This window comes from Hyperolius riggenbachi, chromosome 3 (assembly GCF_040937935.1).
Source record: "Hyperolius riggenbachi isolate aHypRig1 chromosome 3, aHypRig1.pri, whole genome shotgun sequence".
Lineage (NCBI taxonomy): Eukaryota > Metazoa > Chordata > Amphibia > Anura > Hyperoliidae > Hyperolius > Hyperolius riggenbachi.
The window spans coordinates 172384937-172401107 of record NC_090648.1 but is presented as its reverse complement, the minus strand read 5'-3'; the positions used below and the strand labels follow the sequence as shown (position 1 = coordinate 172401107).

The window sequence follows — 16171 nt, the reverse complement described above, 5'->3', positions numbered from 1 at the left end:
GCAGTATAGGAACCCCACAAGTGACCCCATTTTAGAAAGAAGACACCCCAAGGTATTCTGTTAGGTGTATGATGAGTTCATAGAATATTTTATTTTTTGTCAAAAGTTAGAGGAAATTGGATTTTTATTGTTTTTTTCACAAAGTGTCATTTTTCACTAACTTGTGACAAAAAATAAAATCTTCTATGAACTCACCATACCCCTAACAGAATACCTTGGGGTGTCTTCTTTCTAAAATGGGGTCACTTGTGGGGTTCCTATACTGCCCTGGCATTTTAGGGGCCCTAAACCGTGAGGAGTAGTCTAGAATCCAAATGCCTCAAAATGACCTGTGAATAGGACGTTAGGCCCCTTAGCGCACCTAGGTTGCAAAAAAGTGTCACACATGTGGTATCGCCGTACTCAGAAGAAGTAGTATAATGTGTTTTGCGGTGTATTTTTATACATACCCATGCTGGGTGGGAGAAATCTCTCTGTAAATGGACAATTGTGTGTAAAAAAAATCAAATAATTGTCATTTACAGAGATATTTCTCCCACCCAGCATCTGTATGTGTAAAAATACACCCCAAAACACATTATACTACTTCTCCTGAGTACGGCGGTACCACATGTGTGGCACTTTTTTGCACCCTAAGTGCGCTAAGGGGCCCAAAGTCCAATGAGTACCTTTAGGATTTCACAGGTCATTTTGCGACATTTGGTTTCAAGACTACTCCTCACGGTTTAGGGCCCCTAAAATGCCAGGGCAGTATAGGAACCCCACAAATGACCCCATTTTAGAAAGAAGACACCCCAAGGTATTCCGTTAGGAGTATGGTGAGTTCATAGAAGATTTTATTTTTTGTCACAAGTTAGCGGAAAATGACACTTTGTGAAAAAAAACAATTAACATCAATTTCCGCTAACTTGTGACAAAAAAAAAAAATCTTCTATGAACTCACCATACTCCTAATGGAATACCTTGGGGTGTCTTCTTTCTAAAATGGGGTAATTTGTGGGGTTCCTATACTGTCCTGGCATTTTAGGGGCCCTAAACCGTGAGGAGTAGTCTTGAAACGAAATTTCTCAAAATGACCTGTGAAATCCTAAAGGTACTCATTGGACTTTGGGTCCCTTAGCGCAGTTAGGGTGCAAAAAAGTGCCACACATGTGGTATCGCCGTACTCAGGAGAAGTAGTATAATGTGTTTTGGGGTGTATTTTTCCACATACCCATGCTGAGTGGGAGAAATATCTCTATAAATAGACAATTGTGTGTAAAAAAAATAAAAAAATTGTCATTTACGGAGATATTTCTCCCACCCAGCATGGGTATGTGTAAAAATACACCCCAAAACACATTATACTACTTTTCCTGAGTACGGCAATACCACATGTGTGGCACTTTTTTGCAGCCTAACTGCGCTAAGGGGCCCAAAGTCCAATGAGCATCTTTAGGCTTTACAGGGGTGCTTACAATTAGGCACCCCCCAAAATGCCAGGACAGTGAACACACCCCACAAATGACCCCATTTTGGAAAGTAGACACTTCAAGGTATTCAGAGAGGAGCATAGTGAGTCCGTGGCAGATTTCATTTTTTTTTTGTCGCAAGTTAGAAGAAATGGAAATTTTTTTTTTTGTTGTTGTTGTCACAAAGTGTCATTTTCTGCTAACTTGTGACAAAAAATAAAATCTTCTATGAACTCACCATGCCTCTCACTGAATACTTTGGGATGTCTTCTTTCCAAAATGGGGTCATTTGGGGGGTATTTGTACTATCCTGGAATTTTAGCCCCTCATGAAACCTGACAGGTGCGCAGAAAAGTCAGAGATGCTTGAAAATGGGAAAATTCACTTTTGGCACCATAGTTTGTAAACGCTATAACTTTTACCCAATCCAATAAATATACACTGAATGGTTTTTTTTTTATCAAAGAGATGTAGCAGAATAACTTTCGCGCTCAAATGTATAGGAAATTTTACTTTATTTGAAAAATGTCAGCACAGAAAGTTAAAAAAGTCATTTTTTTGACAAAATTCATGTCGTTTTTGATGAATATAATAAAAAGTAAAACTCGCAGCAGCAATCAAATAGCATCAAAAGAAAGCTGTATTAGTGACAAGAAAAGGAGGTAAAATTCATTTAGGTGGTAGGTTGTATGACCGAGCATTAAACCGTGAAAGCTGCAGTGGTCTGAATGGAGAAAAAGGCTCTGGTCCTTAAGGGGCGAAAAGACTGTGGTCCTGAAGTGGTTAAGCTAAGTACACACGGACCAGCCTGCAGCCTGATCAACATCTGACTTTAGTCTGTTGGACGATAAACAGGCATATGTATGCGTGTAAACAACTGGACAAGCAACTGATAACAGGCGGTTTGCCCAATCCAACTGTCGGATCTATGTTGGTCTGATATCATGCAGTTGGTGCATGTGTACAAGTTGTTTGAAAGATTTGTACTGGTTTTGAATGTGTAGTCCGTCATTCCTTTTGTGTGCGCAGTATGTTAATTTAGTTGGTAGTTTAACCGTCTAGGCATACAGGTCGTGTAGTTCGTCAGGTTGTGTGATTTGTCGTGTTGGTCATGTGGTTGTGTGCATGTTGGACTTGTGTACAAGCCTTTAGTAGTTTCCTGGTACCAGGTCTTAAATTGCTCCCAATCTACTTCCTGTGAACTGCATATGTAGAGGATACATGGTTGCTACTGTAATACAAGATGCAGGGAGCTGTAGTCTAGCATATGTTGCTTTTCCTACTTTTGGTGTCACATATTCACACCCGATTGATTCACTCACTGGCTAAATACAGAGAGTAGAGGAAATGAGCTGTACGGAACATTGAGAAGCGCCTTTGGCCCATGGATACATATTCGATGAGTTTCTGCACTGCTGGGTGCTATCTTAGTGGAGTGATATATTTTTAAAAATCACAAAGAGAAAAATAATAATGAGCCCTTGATAGTGTAGTAAGTTAATGCCAGACGGTGTATCTTGTAAATAATGAAAGTGAGGTACTCACAGGGTGGGTTACCACTAAGGCAACCAAGTAATGGAAAGTGAGGAATAAAATATTTAAAAACAGCTGTAAAAGGGAGGTAGGGGTAGACTTACCTCCCCAAGCAGACTCAAAATGGTCAATGATCAACAGAAAATCGCTTTATTCGTAACTCCAAAATTGCAAGGTGTTTCACAGGCCTATGCCCACTTTATCAGGCTATAACAGGAGTATCTGGAAGGATCAGAAATAAACCAGCTCAGAACCTGCTCAGAAATCATCTATTGTACAATAATTAATAAAACGTAAAAATAGCGTTGTTTGACATGCAGAGCACGCATTTTTTTTGAATAACACAGAGCTGAGGTGTGTGGAAGACATTGTCCTATCCCATAGTGCCATATCAATCCATACCATGCACTGATGAGGACCAATAAGTCAGTGTCAGGATTTATGTCTATTGGATTGGTGTGGCTCTCTAAAATATATTAGCTACAGGCTCACTGTACACCAGCGGTTCTGAATGGGCAGCCTTGCTTCCAGGGGCAGAAAGAGATGATTTGCATGTTCAGGAGAGCTGACCCTTAAATTGAACCTGAACTCTTGCACAGGACACAAGGAAAACATAACAGAAATGCACCCTGTATGTATTTAAAGAGTTTAGCCTGTGTAATTCCTCCTCATTTGTATATAATCACAAGTTGTAATGTGATCTCTCCCGTGTCACATGACTGCCTATGGCAGATAAGCAGATAAGCCCATTTGAAAGCACCGGCTGGAAACAATATGTCTGCTTCCATGAATCAGGAAGTAGCAACTGTGCAGATGTATTTTATGATTTGTATCAGCTGTAACAAAGAAATGTTTTTTTGTTTAAAGTGAATGTTTACCGTTTCAAAAAAGAAAAAGTCAAATACTCACCTAAGGAGAGGGAAGGCTCGGTCCTAATGAGCCTTCCCTCTCCTCTCCCGGTGCCCGGTCCCGCGCAGGATCCCACGTGGCAGTATTCGACCAGTTCGGTCAAATACTGCCACTTCCGCATGCCGAAGGGAGCTTTCGGAAGCCTTCGGGAGTGCTCGGGCTCCCGAGGACGGGGCCACTCCATACTACGCATGCGCGAGCGCCCTCTACGACGCGCTCGCACGTACGTAGTATGGAGCGGCCCGTCTTCGGAAGCCCGAGTGCTCCCGAAGACCTCCGAAGTCCCTGCGGCGGACGCGAACGGGGGAGCAAGCGCAGCACCGAGGGCCCCCGGGAGAGGAGAGGGAAGGCTCATTAGGACCGAGCCTTCCCTCTCCTTAGGTGAGTATCTGACTTTTTTTTTTATAGCGGTACCCATTGGCTTTAAAGGTTATTATGCTGTTGTGTATCTTTTAGAGCAGAGAGGAGATCTGAGTTCAGGTCCACTTTAAAGTGGACCCAAACTAAAAACACAACATTTCAGAAATAAAATCTATTTTCTAAATTATAATAATAAATAGCAGCCTTTTTTCAGCTGCATGATGACAAATATAAAATATTTTACATTTATTGGAGAAACCCCTCCCTTCCTTTCATATTGCCGGCAAATAATCCGGCAAACTGGTGGAGTAGATGGTGTCCAGCAAAGGAGGAATTGCTAATGGCTGCCACCTGTATAACCCTAGTTATGCAAAGAGAGGAGTGAAAAGCATGCACTGAAATGCTCATAGGCTTGAAGGAGTGTTTATTTATATTTGTATGTGTCAGAGTGGTGCAACTAAATATTTTGAATTAAAAAAATGTTCGGTTTGAGTCCGCTTTAACACCTGACTATATTCTAGGGCTGAGAGCCCCTCCGAGGGACGGTCAGTGATATAAACTCTATAATTTGCTCTGTAAAGCTCTTGAGAAAATGCGTTATCATAACTGGACTTTAAAACAGTTGTCATAGACAAAGGGAAACAGCTATTGTACATTTCCCTTATCTTTTGTTAAGCTAGCACATACTTGGCAAGTCAGGCTGGGAAATTTCACATCTCTCCAGCGGGCGGTTGCTGGTTGTTTCAAAAGTCTCACACTTTCCATTTATTTTATCGCTAGAAAGCTGAGTTTAAAGGGCAACAATCCATAATTGTCTCTCTCATAATCAGCATCATTTATCATGTATCTTAAAGAGCCGCTATACAGAAACGGCATCATTTACATGTCACTTTATGCTAGAGAGTCTTTATTAACATTTATGGATTTTTTTTAAAATAAGAAAATTTCAAGTACGTCTCAGAGCAGAAATGATTAAAATGGAAAATCAAGGTGTTCTAGTGATGAATGATGTTTCCTATCACACATATGACTTTCTGAGCATTTATTCTACAGAGAATAGTAATACCTAACAGCTGTCATTTGCTTGCTTCATTTTGCCTACAAGGCAACATACTACACTGAACAGATACATAAATGTCACATATTTCCGTTTATGTGCTAATGTGGGTCTCTTCATATGCATACACTGCCAGTTAGTTCACATATTACACATGAAGTGACTCTAGTGTTCTACTTATAGCGGTCTTTTAATTAGTGCCCTGGTATTGCCCTTTCACACTCTATTAGCCACGTGTATTGTTTAATTCAAGACCCTGAGAGTCTTGAGGGAACTTCTGTTACGCCTTTCTAGTTCTTTTACTAGTGACAGGCCTCCGCTGAGGCCCCTCAGTATCCATAAACATGATAAAGACTGCAAACAGCCCTGTGTACAAGGGCATCTGCAGCGCGGACAAATGGAATTAGCATTCATAATGTGGAGATCCAGAGGTTGCTGTCCCAGACAGTCTGCAAAGTATTGTAACAGCTGCTAACTCACAACTTCAGGCCAAGGTCATGCAGTAGGTGATAGTGTGATTGGATCACTGATGAATTTCAGGGCATCTGGAAGCTTGAACCGTTCTGCCACATCAGAATGTACTGCTTTGTTTTCAGAAATGGTGCCTTAAGGTCGGTTTTACTCCTGGCCAGTGCATTTTAAAATTAATTATGTAAATGAATTTATCTTCATTGAGGTAAGCTACCTCACATTTTTCTATTTTATGTGTTTTTAACTTAATTTTAATGATTCCCTGGGCGTCTCTTTTCCACTTTTGTGCTTCTCACCCCCCTTTGAAGGGGTATTCTATTTGATTCACTAGTGGCTTTGCTACACTTTGGAACCATTTAGCAATTTTGTATCAAGAGCTCGACTGGGTGGGTTGGATACTCGAGTGGAGTCGGATTTGTTCATCTCCACCTGCCTGTAGTGGTTGGTTGCCTGTCTGCAACCTCCCTTTATGAATACCGCATTCTACAATTTTCACTTATTATATTCTCTGTGACCTACTGCACCACCAGGGCTCAGCTTTTTCCCATTGTCTCAGCTTTTTCCCTCAGGGTGCTTTCAGATCATCTCCCATACCTGCAGCTCTGATAGAGAGGTCCATACTTCAGTTCAGGTGTTTTTGTGCCTACACTTGTTATAGGTGTGAAGATCCTGATGTCCACACTTGTTTTATGACCCTTTAAAGAGAACCTGTGGTGGCTTCTAAGAATGCTATCAGCACACAGAGGCTGGGTCTGCATATACTGCCCAGCCTCTGTTGCTATACAGTTCCCCCCACAGGCCCCCTGCGCTTTGCTTGCCCCCCATAAATTATACGCCTAGCTGTTGACACACAGCATGTCACAGCCGGCTGTTTACCTCTGCATCTGTCAGTCTCGCCGCTCCTCCGCCCCCTCCATAGCTCCGGTCCCCGCATGCCTCCCTTTCCTTCCTGCTGATTGAAGGGAAGGGACACGGGCGGGGACGGGAGCTACGGACGAGGCAGGGGAGCGGCGAGACTGACAGGTGCAGAAGTAAACAGCCAGCTGCGACGCGCTGTGTGTCAACAGCTCGGCATATGATTTATGGGGGGCAGCAAGCAGAGTGCAGGGGGGCCTGTGGGGGGAACTGTTTAGCAACAGAGGCTGGGCAGTATATGTAGACCCAGCCTCTGTGTGCTGATAGCATTCTTAGAACCCACCTCGCGACCTCGGGTTCTCTTTAAAGATGGGCCCCCAGGCTGTGAGGGTCACCAGGGGTAGGCAAAGTAAAGGGTGTGGGCATTGGGGGCCTTATCAAAGTTTTGCTGGTGGGGCCTATAATTTATAGTTACACCCCTGATAGAGGGGCATGTTAAAGAAAACCTGAACTGAAAATTAAAAGTCAAAATAAGCATACACAAGTCATACTTACCTCCCGTGTAGTCTACACCTCAATCTCTTTCTCCTCTCCCACATCCTGTTTGTCCACTGTGATCAAGGGAATTCTCCATCCTCCATTTTGAAAATGGCCATTACCCCATAACAGCTTTCTGGTCAGCACACTGTTAAACTGTAACATCGTCCACTTGAGCCATAGGGAAGCATGGACATTACCGGGCACATCAGTTGTCCTGTCAGCTATAACTGACAGCAACTGATATATTTCAGTTCTGACAAAATGTTGTCAGAACTGGAAGGGATCATTGTCAGAAGAAAATGGTGAGCTTCTGAGAGGAACTGATGGCAAGGTAACTATTTCATATTCATTTGAAGTTACCTCATGTGTTTATTTTAAATAATTTTACTCAGTACAGGTTCCCTTTAAGTCAGTGATATTGACTTTCATAATGCTTCTCAGAATCAACAAGGAAAGCAGCATGGTAAGTGCAAACAAAAGGTATGTGTAGAATTGTGCTTGAGAGGGGCACTCATTTATTAATTTTATTTGTAGAAGTGCTTCTGAGTTCAGGTACACTTTAATCTTACCCTTGATGCATAAACAAAAATGGACAGCACTACCTATGCTGAGCATCTCATTTTGTCAAACTTAAATAACTTGACTTTTTACTAAACCAGAAAACCATTAACTACTTCCATTTCTCTGGTATAAATATCTTGGAGCTATTGAACTAAGGATGGAGTACAGTGTACGACTGTGTTTCTTAAACGTATTACTTCATGTACTTTTTTGAAAAGATAGTTTTAAGCATCTTTTATGTATCACGTGCTGAGAACCTAAGCTGTAGAACACTAGACAGCCCATGTGATCCAGCAAGTTTTGCAGCTATTTTTTAGAAGAGATTATTAGCAAGGAAGTCATTAGAAGGTCCCTGTAGTTGTGCGCCCCCTCCACACTTCACCCTGAGGCTGGAACCTCTCTCGCCTCTGCCTCGGCCTGGCCCTGTATGTTTGTACAAGGTCAGGAATGTAAGTGGGACAGGAGCAGTGGATTGATTTAAAGGAAAATCATGGTGGTTTGAATCTTATTCTGAGGAGAAATGGAAGCCAGTGTCCAGATTTGCAGAGAAGAGCAGAAGGTGAGGAGTGGTGAAAAGGATTATGCAGCATTTATGATGGATTTATTATAGGTGTGAGTCTAGTTAGAGGAATACCAGATACGTGGGTGTAGCAGTAGTCAAGACAAGATATAGTGAGAAAATGTACCGGGAGTTTGGTGATCTGTGGGGATAGGAAGGGAAGTATTTTGGAAATGTTGCACAGGTGGAAGTGGCACGTTCTAGAGATGCTCTAGATATGGAGAACAAATGACAATGCAGAGTGAAAGGCTACAACAAGACAGTATGCCGGTGGGAGGGGTAAAAGACAGTACTAGCATCTGTAGGTGTAATAGTCGTCTTTCTATTTGAGTCTTTTAACTCCTTCCCGACCGCATAACGCTGATAGGCATTGGGAAGGTGACAGCCCCAAGACCGCCTAACGTCGAAAGGTGTCAAGTCCTGTGTAGCTGGGTCCGTGCTTTTTGCTACTCCGCATGTGCGCAGCACGGACCCAGCCTCACAGAGACAGGAGGATGGGGCCAGGGAGCTGGGCGGGTGTGTAAGCGGGTGGCCGGGTGTGCGGCAAGTGCGCTCGCGTGAGCAGTAACAGGCGGCGGGGAGAAAACACAGACCTAGAGACCGTTTATAAACAGGCTTGGGTCTGCTAGTAGGACAATAAACCTGGACTGCTGAAATGCTGTAGCTAATCTGAAGAAAGGACATGAATTCAAAATTTTTGAATTCTGCAAGAAAGTCGAAAAATACTTCTTGCTGCCATTATAACGAGCTAGAGAAGCGAGGTGTGCATCTCTTCTGGGTTGAAGGGGAACAAGGCTAGCAGGTGATGTCTTTGCTAGGGGCAACGGAAAGACAAAATTGACATTGGTTACTGAGTGTTGCACATACTGACTTCGAGTGATCATACAAGATCTCATTCCACGCATCAATCAGAGGAATCACAAATTCAAGCACACACAGATTCATTGCAATCAAAGAAATAGCAGACTCAATGCATGCATGCAAAACTATGTCACTCTTAGCGGTGTAAAATTCATAGAAATATTCTCGATCAGTCTTCAAATTATAAATCAAAGCTTCAATTTCCCATTTTTCAAACGGAGAATCCCATTCATTCTTGTCAGGAACTAAACAATTATTCTGGGCATAATTTTCAGCTTGAACAGTCTGCAGGAAGCTAGCAGGAGAGGACTTGGCTTGGTTTACTTCTGACAGAGAATCAACTTGACTAACTGAATCATTACTAGGAACCTGATGCATGGTTGCTAAGGGCAATAACAAAACAGAATGATAATTTTTCTTTACAGAAGGTAATTGCTTAGGGATTCTCAGCATCACAGGATCAAAAATGGAACATCTTAAAGGGAACTAGAGATGAACGATTCACACAAAATAAACATATCAGTTGATAGCTTGTAAAGAATAAATGCTCTACCTGATAATTTCGCCACTCTGGTGTGCCTTTTTGAGTGTTTTTTAACCATTATTGCTCCAGGAAATATCCAATATGGCCTTTCATCTGTCTGCTTTCAACTTTATTATTCTGGTATGCTGTGTGGCTGCCTGTAGGAAGTGTCTCTCATAGAAATGAAACTGCATACAGTAGATAATGACTGGCTGCACACTGCACACAGATACACTTGTCTGTTTCAGAGCTTCTTTCTCAGCAGCAGCAGCCCCTCTAATGTCAACAGCTCTAAATAGGAAATCTGACCAAGGAGGGGGCAGGCTTGGGCTTGAAAAGACTCCACAGAAGAGTGACTCAGCTATAATGATTCCAGGTCAAACCTAGACTGAATTAGTCGGTGGATTCGTATCACAGTTGATAACAGATAGATTAGACTGAGAAGAATAAAACTAAAAGTTCCCACTGATAAATGTAATAAAATACATGAGGGTGCTTCGTCTCTGGTTCTCTTTAAGTTAGTGTGACTACACAAATGACTGGTTGCTATGGGCAACAACACTGCAGTTTGAGAAAGCTGATTGTAATCACCTGCATCCTGATTGTTTTTGGATGCAGCTGACTTACTAGCTACTAGGAGTTCATTGAGAGGATATGAAAATTAGGATATTCTTAACCAGTTATAGATCACAAAAGCTATAAATTCTAGAGGCTTTTCCCTCAGAGTAGTGTGATTCAAAACATCAAGTGTCCAATCAAAAAGTCTGCCTTTGAACAGAGTGCAAACTATCTGATCAGCCCAGGTAAAAAAAGGTGTAGCCTGAAACTCTGGGTTTAACAAAAATCTAACAAATTCAGGCAAAAATTTGCTTGCTGCTTCACAGTCAAGCTTTTCAATTCTTTCGAAAAACAAGGAACCATAACTCACTGTGTCAGAGCCCTCCTTCATGTGGGTTTGTGTTGGGCCCGACATAATGTAATGCTGGGGAGGAATACTTTCTGGGTCAGCGTGTGTGCTCCAGACTATATAGCTGGGTAATGGAAGAGGCTACACAGATGGACACAGGAGTAATGAACAAGGGAGCAAGATTGCCCAGCGCAACTGCAGCTCCGGGTCGCCTATCAGGCTAGATACTATGTGATTATATACACAACAGACGTAGTCGGTAACAGGCTTGGGTCATACATGATAGATCAGATGGCAGTAATACAGAAGGGCTAGGCGATTTAGTAGTCAAGAGGCAGGCAAGAGTCGGAACGCAAAACAATATGCAATATTACAATAATACAATGCTGACTGACTAGAGTATATATATATTGTGCTGATATACTATATGAAATGTAGCTCTCAAATAACTCACTAGCTAAAGCACAAGTCATGAAAATTAACAAGACAGACCACAGACAGACAAACGGATCTAGTCGCTGCTTCAGCGATGGCAACACTAACAGGTAGGACGTAACTAATGGCAACCGCTGCTTTTGTTACGTCCTCAGGTACAAGGCAAGAAGTAATACTACCAGTCACCAACGTGGTGCTGGCAGAATTCAAACTATCAGGATCAGAAGGACCTTACTGACCCCCGCAGGTCAGCAAACATCCAGCAGGCATGAACATACTGAGCATGGCATTATACAATTTTACAATAACTACTTTCACAGCATAGACCCAACGACAACTCAGAGAGCTGAACGCTAGTCGGGCGGGGTCTGAAATGGGAGGCAGACCTTTGTGTCGGCATCAGCCATTGGATGCAGGCATGCAAATTCCCACACAGCTTAATGGTAATTACGCAATCCTGAGCCAGCTTGATCACACGCTACCAGTTGAAAGACTCTCAAAACAAATACATGCAATACTATGCAACGACATGCATGTAGGAAATCCAGGGATATCTGGCTGTAGTTCAAATGCAGCAAACAAAGGGAAGAGTTACGACAGCATCCTGAGCTGCTCTGAACTGCAGAGTAATAGTAAATGACAATGAGACTTATTGCGAATGCGCAACTGAATGCAAGTAGATAAGTCAGAACTGGCCGGTTGCAGTCCCACTGCAACCGACAGAACATGCTATAGGAAAGATTGTGACACCAAGTACAGTATCCCTCTCTTTCATGCACCCTTTCCTTGGGCAGGAGAAACTCTCTCCCATGTGTTGCTCCTCATTTTCAGACTCTATTTTCCATTTACAGCCTCTGCATTAATATTCAGCAACTCCTCTTCCATGTTCTCGTGCCCTCTTGGGCTGCAGTTGCTCAAGGCCTGTGCCTTTGAGGCTTTTTACAGAAAGATGTTCCTGTGCCCCAGTAGCAACACAAACAGCAATAGAAATCTAAAGCCCCATCCACATGATGCAATTCTTTGTGCAATTCGATTACGATTCTATTTATGATCCGATTAAATCCAACATGTCCGATCGGGATTTGATTCAATTCAATTTGATTTGCCATTGTTTTGTAATGGCAAATCGAATTGAATCGAATCCCAATCGGACAAGTCGTATTTAATCGGATCGTAAATAGGGTCGTAATCGAATCGCACAAAGAATCGTATCGTGTAGCTTGGGCTTAAGGCTGATGTCATAGTTGGATCAATTTATGTTTACCTCTTGTCCCCATGTATAAGTTATGCAAATGGCATTAACATGGGCACTGACATAGGCACTCCTGATGTTATTCAAGATGAGCTGGAAGTCTCAGGAAGTGGATGACCCAGGGAGTTGATAGGGAATGCTAAAATGTAGAAGCAGTCCTCAATAGTGTTAGTTTGGTTTGTGCAATGATGAGTACCATAGTGAATGCTCTGCCTGCAGGAATACAGTCATAAACACTCTTTGTGCTTAAGAAAGAGGATTCCATTGAGGGAGAAATTTAGGGCGCCAGAACGTCTGTGCCTAAAGGCTCCATAGATGTAAATCCTGCCCTGACCCTAGTCATTTATCAGCACGTGGAGCTGCACAGGGAGTCTCTTTTATCAGCATATGATGTAGGGTTGCCTGTAATCCTGCTGGAGTGTTATGATCGCTTCTGCAGCGTTTACTGCTGACTGCAGTGGTATTGCAAACCAAACAGTTCTAATGTCATTACATGCATTTGCTTGCATAGTTTGGTTTGCACTTAAACTAGTTGCTGATTCCATCTGCAGTCGCTCTGAAGTTAATGACAGTTTAATATGCTTTTGTGTAAACAAACATTGTCTGCTGCAGTGGAGGGGCGGTCCCTTTCCTGCAGGCTGCATATCATTGTCTGCCTTTTCCTGCTATCAGCCTGTGATTAATTACCATTCACTTGTGTGGGAATCTGCAGGTCTGCTCCCATTGGATGACCTCAGTATAAAGAACTGCTTCCTGCAATGTCTCATGGGCTATCATAGTTTCAGACTCTATCTGTTACTCTGCTCGTGCCCCACCTCGTTCCTGGTCCGTGTGGACTGCGCTGACTCCTGCGAAGGGGTCAGCGAGTCCTCCTAGTTCTGCTCTTGTTCTAGAAGTTGCTACTTGCTTGTCTTGTGTCATATATTGGTTCATCGCCAATATATACGCATACTTGCGCATTTTGTTATTTTCCTTGTATTCGTGTTACGTTAATATATCAGTGTCGCTGATATATACGTACACGAACTGTTTATTTCCTGTGTTCAGTTAGTCAGTTTTCCAGCACGTTTTGGTAGTTTGCGCGTATCGTGAACACCCGTGCTGAGCTAGTTATCCTGTTCCTGGTCCTGTTTGTGGATTGCGTTCATCTCTGCGAAGAGATAACGAATCCTTCTGAATCCTGTTCCTGGTCCTGTTTGTGGATTGCGTTCATCTCTGCGAAGAGATAGCGAATCCTTCTGAGTCCTGTTCCCTGTATTACTTCAGTCTTAGTCAGAGTTCCTGCTTATGTCATATATCGGTTCATTGCCAATATATACATATGTTAGTCAGACGTTACGAATAGTTTCATTGATAGCTGTAATTGTAATACGCTAGGAAAACATACTTATTGTATATTTATCTGTGTTACGTTCATCTATCTCGATCCTGCTATTTCCTGTCTCTCCTGTCCTGTCTTTGTGAGGCACGCCATCGCCGCAACGCATTGGCTGCCTCATTCCAGTCTGTCTGGTTTTGGACGCTTGCTGTCGCTAAGTAATCGCTAGCTAGCAAGCGTTCATTCTGTCTACCTGTCCTGATCTCCTCAGTCCTGGTTTATGCGCTCAGCGCTACTTTGCGCTGAGACGTTATTACGAAAGTGTTTGTGGCTGTTCAGATCTGCACCGGCTCTGTGCACCACAATCTCCTATTGGAGTCAGTCCTCTCCTCCACTAAACTGGGGATATCCTGATCCCTTGTGCTGGTGTGTGTACCTCCTTCACGTCAGCTTATGTGTTGTATGCTGACTGTGGAGATTACACCCCCAAGCTTAACATTATGATAGCCCCATTACCAATCCCCATTGTGGGGGGGGTTCCCAGCAAAAATGACACTGTTTGTTATGGTTCCTGTTCCTTTAAGAAATTTGAGAAGCTCAATTCTGAAACAGAAAATGAGTTTTTTTCTGAATGTGCCAGGTTCCTGGCCAATCCTGAGCTCCAGGCTACTCCTGTTTCAACGTGGGCCCCCCAGCTAGTTTATGTTTTATTTAAGGGAAGATTGTTTCAGTGGGCCTACGATGTCTTGGATCATACCAATTTAAAAGAAAGACCACTGGAATTTCTAGCGTTTGTGATCCATAACTGGCTGCGCAAAACCGATTTGCCTAGCCCTTTTGATAAGCTCCTGGCAGCTTGTCAATCAGCTGCTCCTTCTACTGCCTACAAAAATAATCAGCAAGCAGATAATTGTTCTGATAACTTTTCTTCTGCTAAGGCAGCAGGGTCTAAAGCCAAACGTAAACGCTCCAAAAGAAAAGCGTTACAATCAGCGGAGTCGTTGCCCTTGGCGACTGCGCATCAGATCTGTAATGAGACTCCGCCAGTAGCAGATAATGAAATTCAGTCACCATTCAGGGGAGTCAAATGGACCTATGAAACTACTAATGAACTTTCATTGCTAGCCAGGGAAAATAAAAGTTCTTGTTTAAATGAATTATCTGAATATGATTATGAAGATATATTACAGAGTATTGAACAGATCAATTTATTCGTGCAGCAAGGGAAATTTGCATACACTACAGTTCAACACTTGCTACAGGTATTGGAAATCCTTAGGAATAAGAAATCGGCCAATTACCTGCTAAATAACCCAATGTATGTTTCTGCCACTAACACATTTGCAAACTATGATCAGCCGGAATGCTCAGCTGTTAAATATGCATGGGATCCTCCATTTGAGAAAGGAGAGATGGAAGCCCTGGTCTATGAATGGAAGAAAGATGCAAGTTCATTTTGTCAGTTTTACAGTGCAAAGAGTGAATTAGTATTGAATGCATGCATTAAGTCTGCCTATAACCTAATAAAAACCGGTGTGTGTGGGTATGACTTTGTGGCTCCATTGATCGATGTGTGGAGAATGATTCTGGACGATTTTTATGCGATTCAATCAGTTGATACCAGGGAAGACACACTGTCTAGTGGAGATTGTTCCACTTCCTCAGTTCCTGAGGACTCGCCTGCTTCAGCACCTTTGGCTGATTCAGCGAGTGATTCAGAGCTCCTTTTGTGTGAAATTGAAGTTCCTGTAATTCCACCCTGTACCATGGATAACTCAGTGTTACTTCCCAGTAAGACAGAAATTACTAATACTTCCTTAATCTTGCCATGCACAAATTTCTCAGCAGAGGACCCAGAGGTCCTGCTGACTTCTGAGTCCAGCTTAGCCAGTACTCATGAGTCTTTGTTCAGTGAAACAGACACCAGAAAAATCTTGCCTGTCTCTGCAAATACTTCTGCAGAAATTACCTGTGTTAATAAAGTTCAACTCCTGTCTGATCCAGCAGATGCCAATAGATGCACTACATCAGTTTCTGAGTCCCAGCAATCCTGTCCAGAAATCTCAGAACCCCAACATCTGAATTTTCCAATTTCACAATTGAATGGTGATTTAGATGCGCAAACATTGTGTTTTGATCTTCCTGTTTCTACACCTCACTCTAGTCTCATGAATAACTCACAGCGTCTGCTATGTGAGTCCGAAATCGCAGAATTATTACCGTGTTCAGAAAATGTTCCAGTGAACTTGCCCTGTACCATGAATTGTGCAGTAGATCTCTCCAATGAAACTCAGGTCACAGAATCATTATGCTGTCCAGCAGGTGCTTCCATGGTTTTGCCCTGCAATGTGGACTGTTCGGTGATCCTGTCCAGTGAAGCTGTGGTCACAGAGTCTTATGCTTCACCCAGTACTTGGGATACTTCAAACCCTCTAGCAGAACAGTCTGAGGCACTGCTTACCTCAGTTGGTGTTACAGTAATATTCACTTGTCTAGCAGCTGTTTTGGAATTACAGTCTGCTCTAATAAAACTTGATGAATTTCTGCCCAGCGAAGCAGAAGCCATTGAAATATTGTCC

The 16171-nt window shown here is 42.7% G+C and overlaps 1 protein-coding gene and 1 long non-coding RNA gene across 7 annotated transcripts in view; one reads left to right on the top strand and one right to left on the bottom strand.

Annotated features, from left to right (window-relative positions):
• Window positions 1–16171, top strand: part of LOC137563158 (uncharacterized) — a 246475-nt gene that overhangs the window by 79659 nt on the left and 150645 nt on the right. The gene's annotated exons all lie outside the window — the stretch shown is intronic.
• Window positions 1–16171, bottom strand: part of LOC137563160 (uncharacterized) — a 119752-nt gene that overhangs the window by 28294 nt on the left and 75287 nt on the right. Inside the window, exon 3 of the long non-coding RNA XR_011030274.1 lies at window positions 3089–3206. This is a non-coding gene — a long non-coding RNA (uncharacterized lncRNA). The remainder of the gene's footprint in view (window positions 1–3088; window positions 3207–16171) is intronic.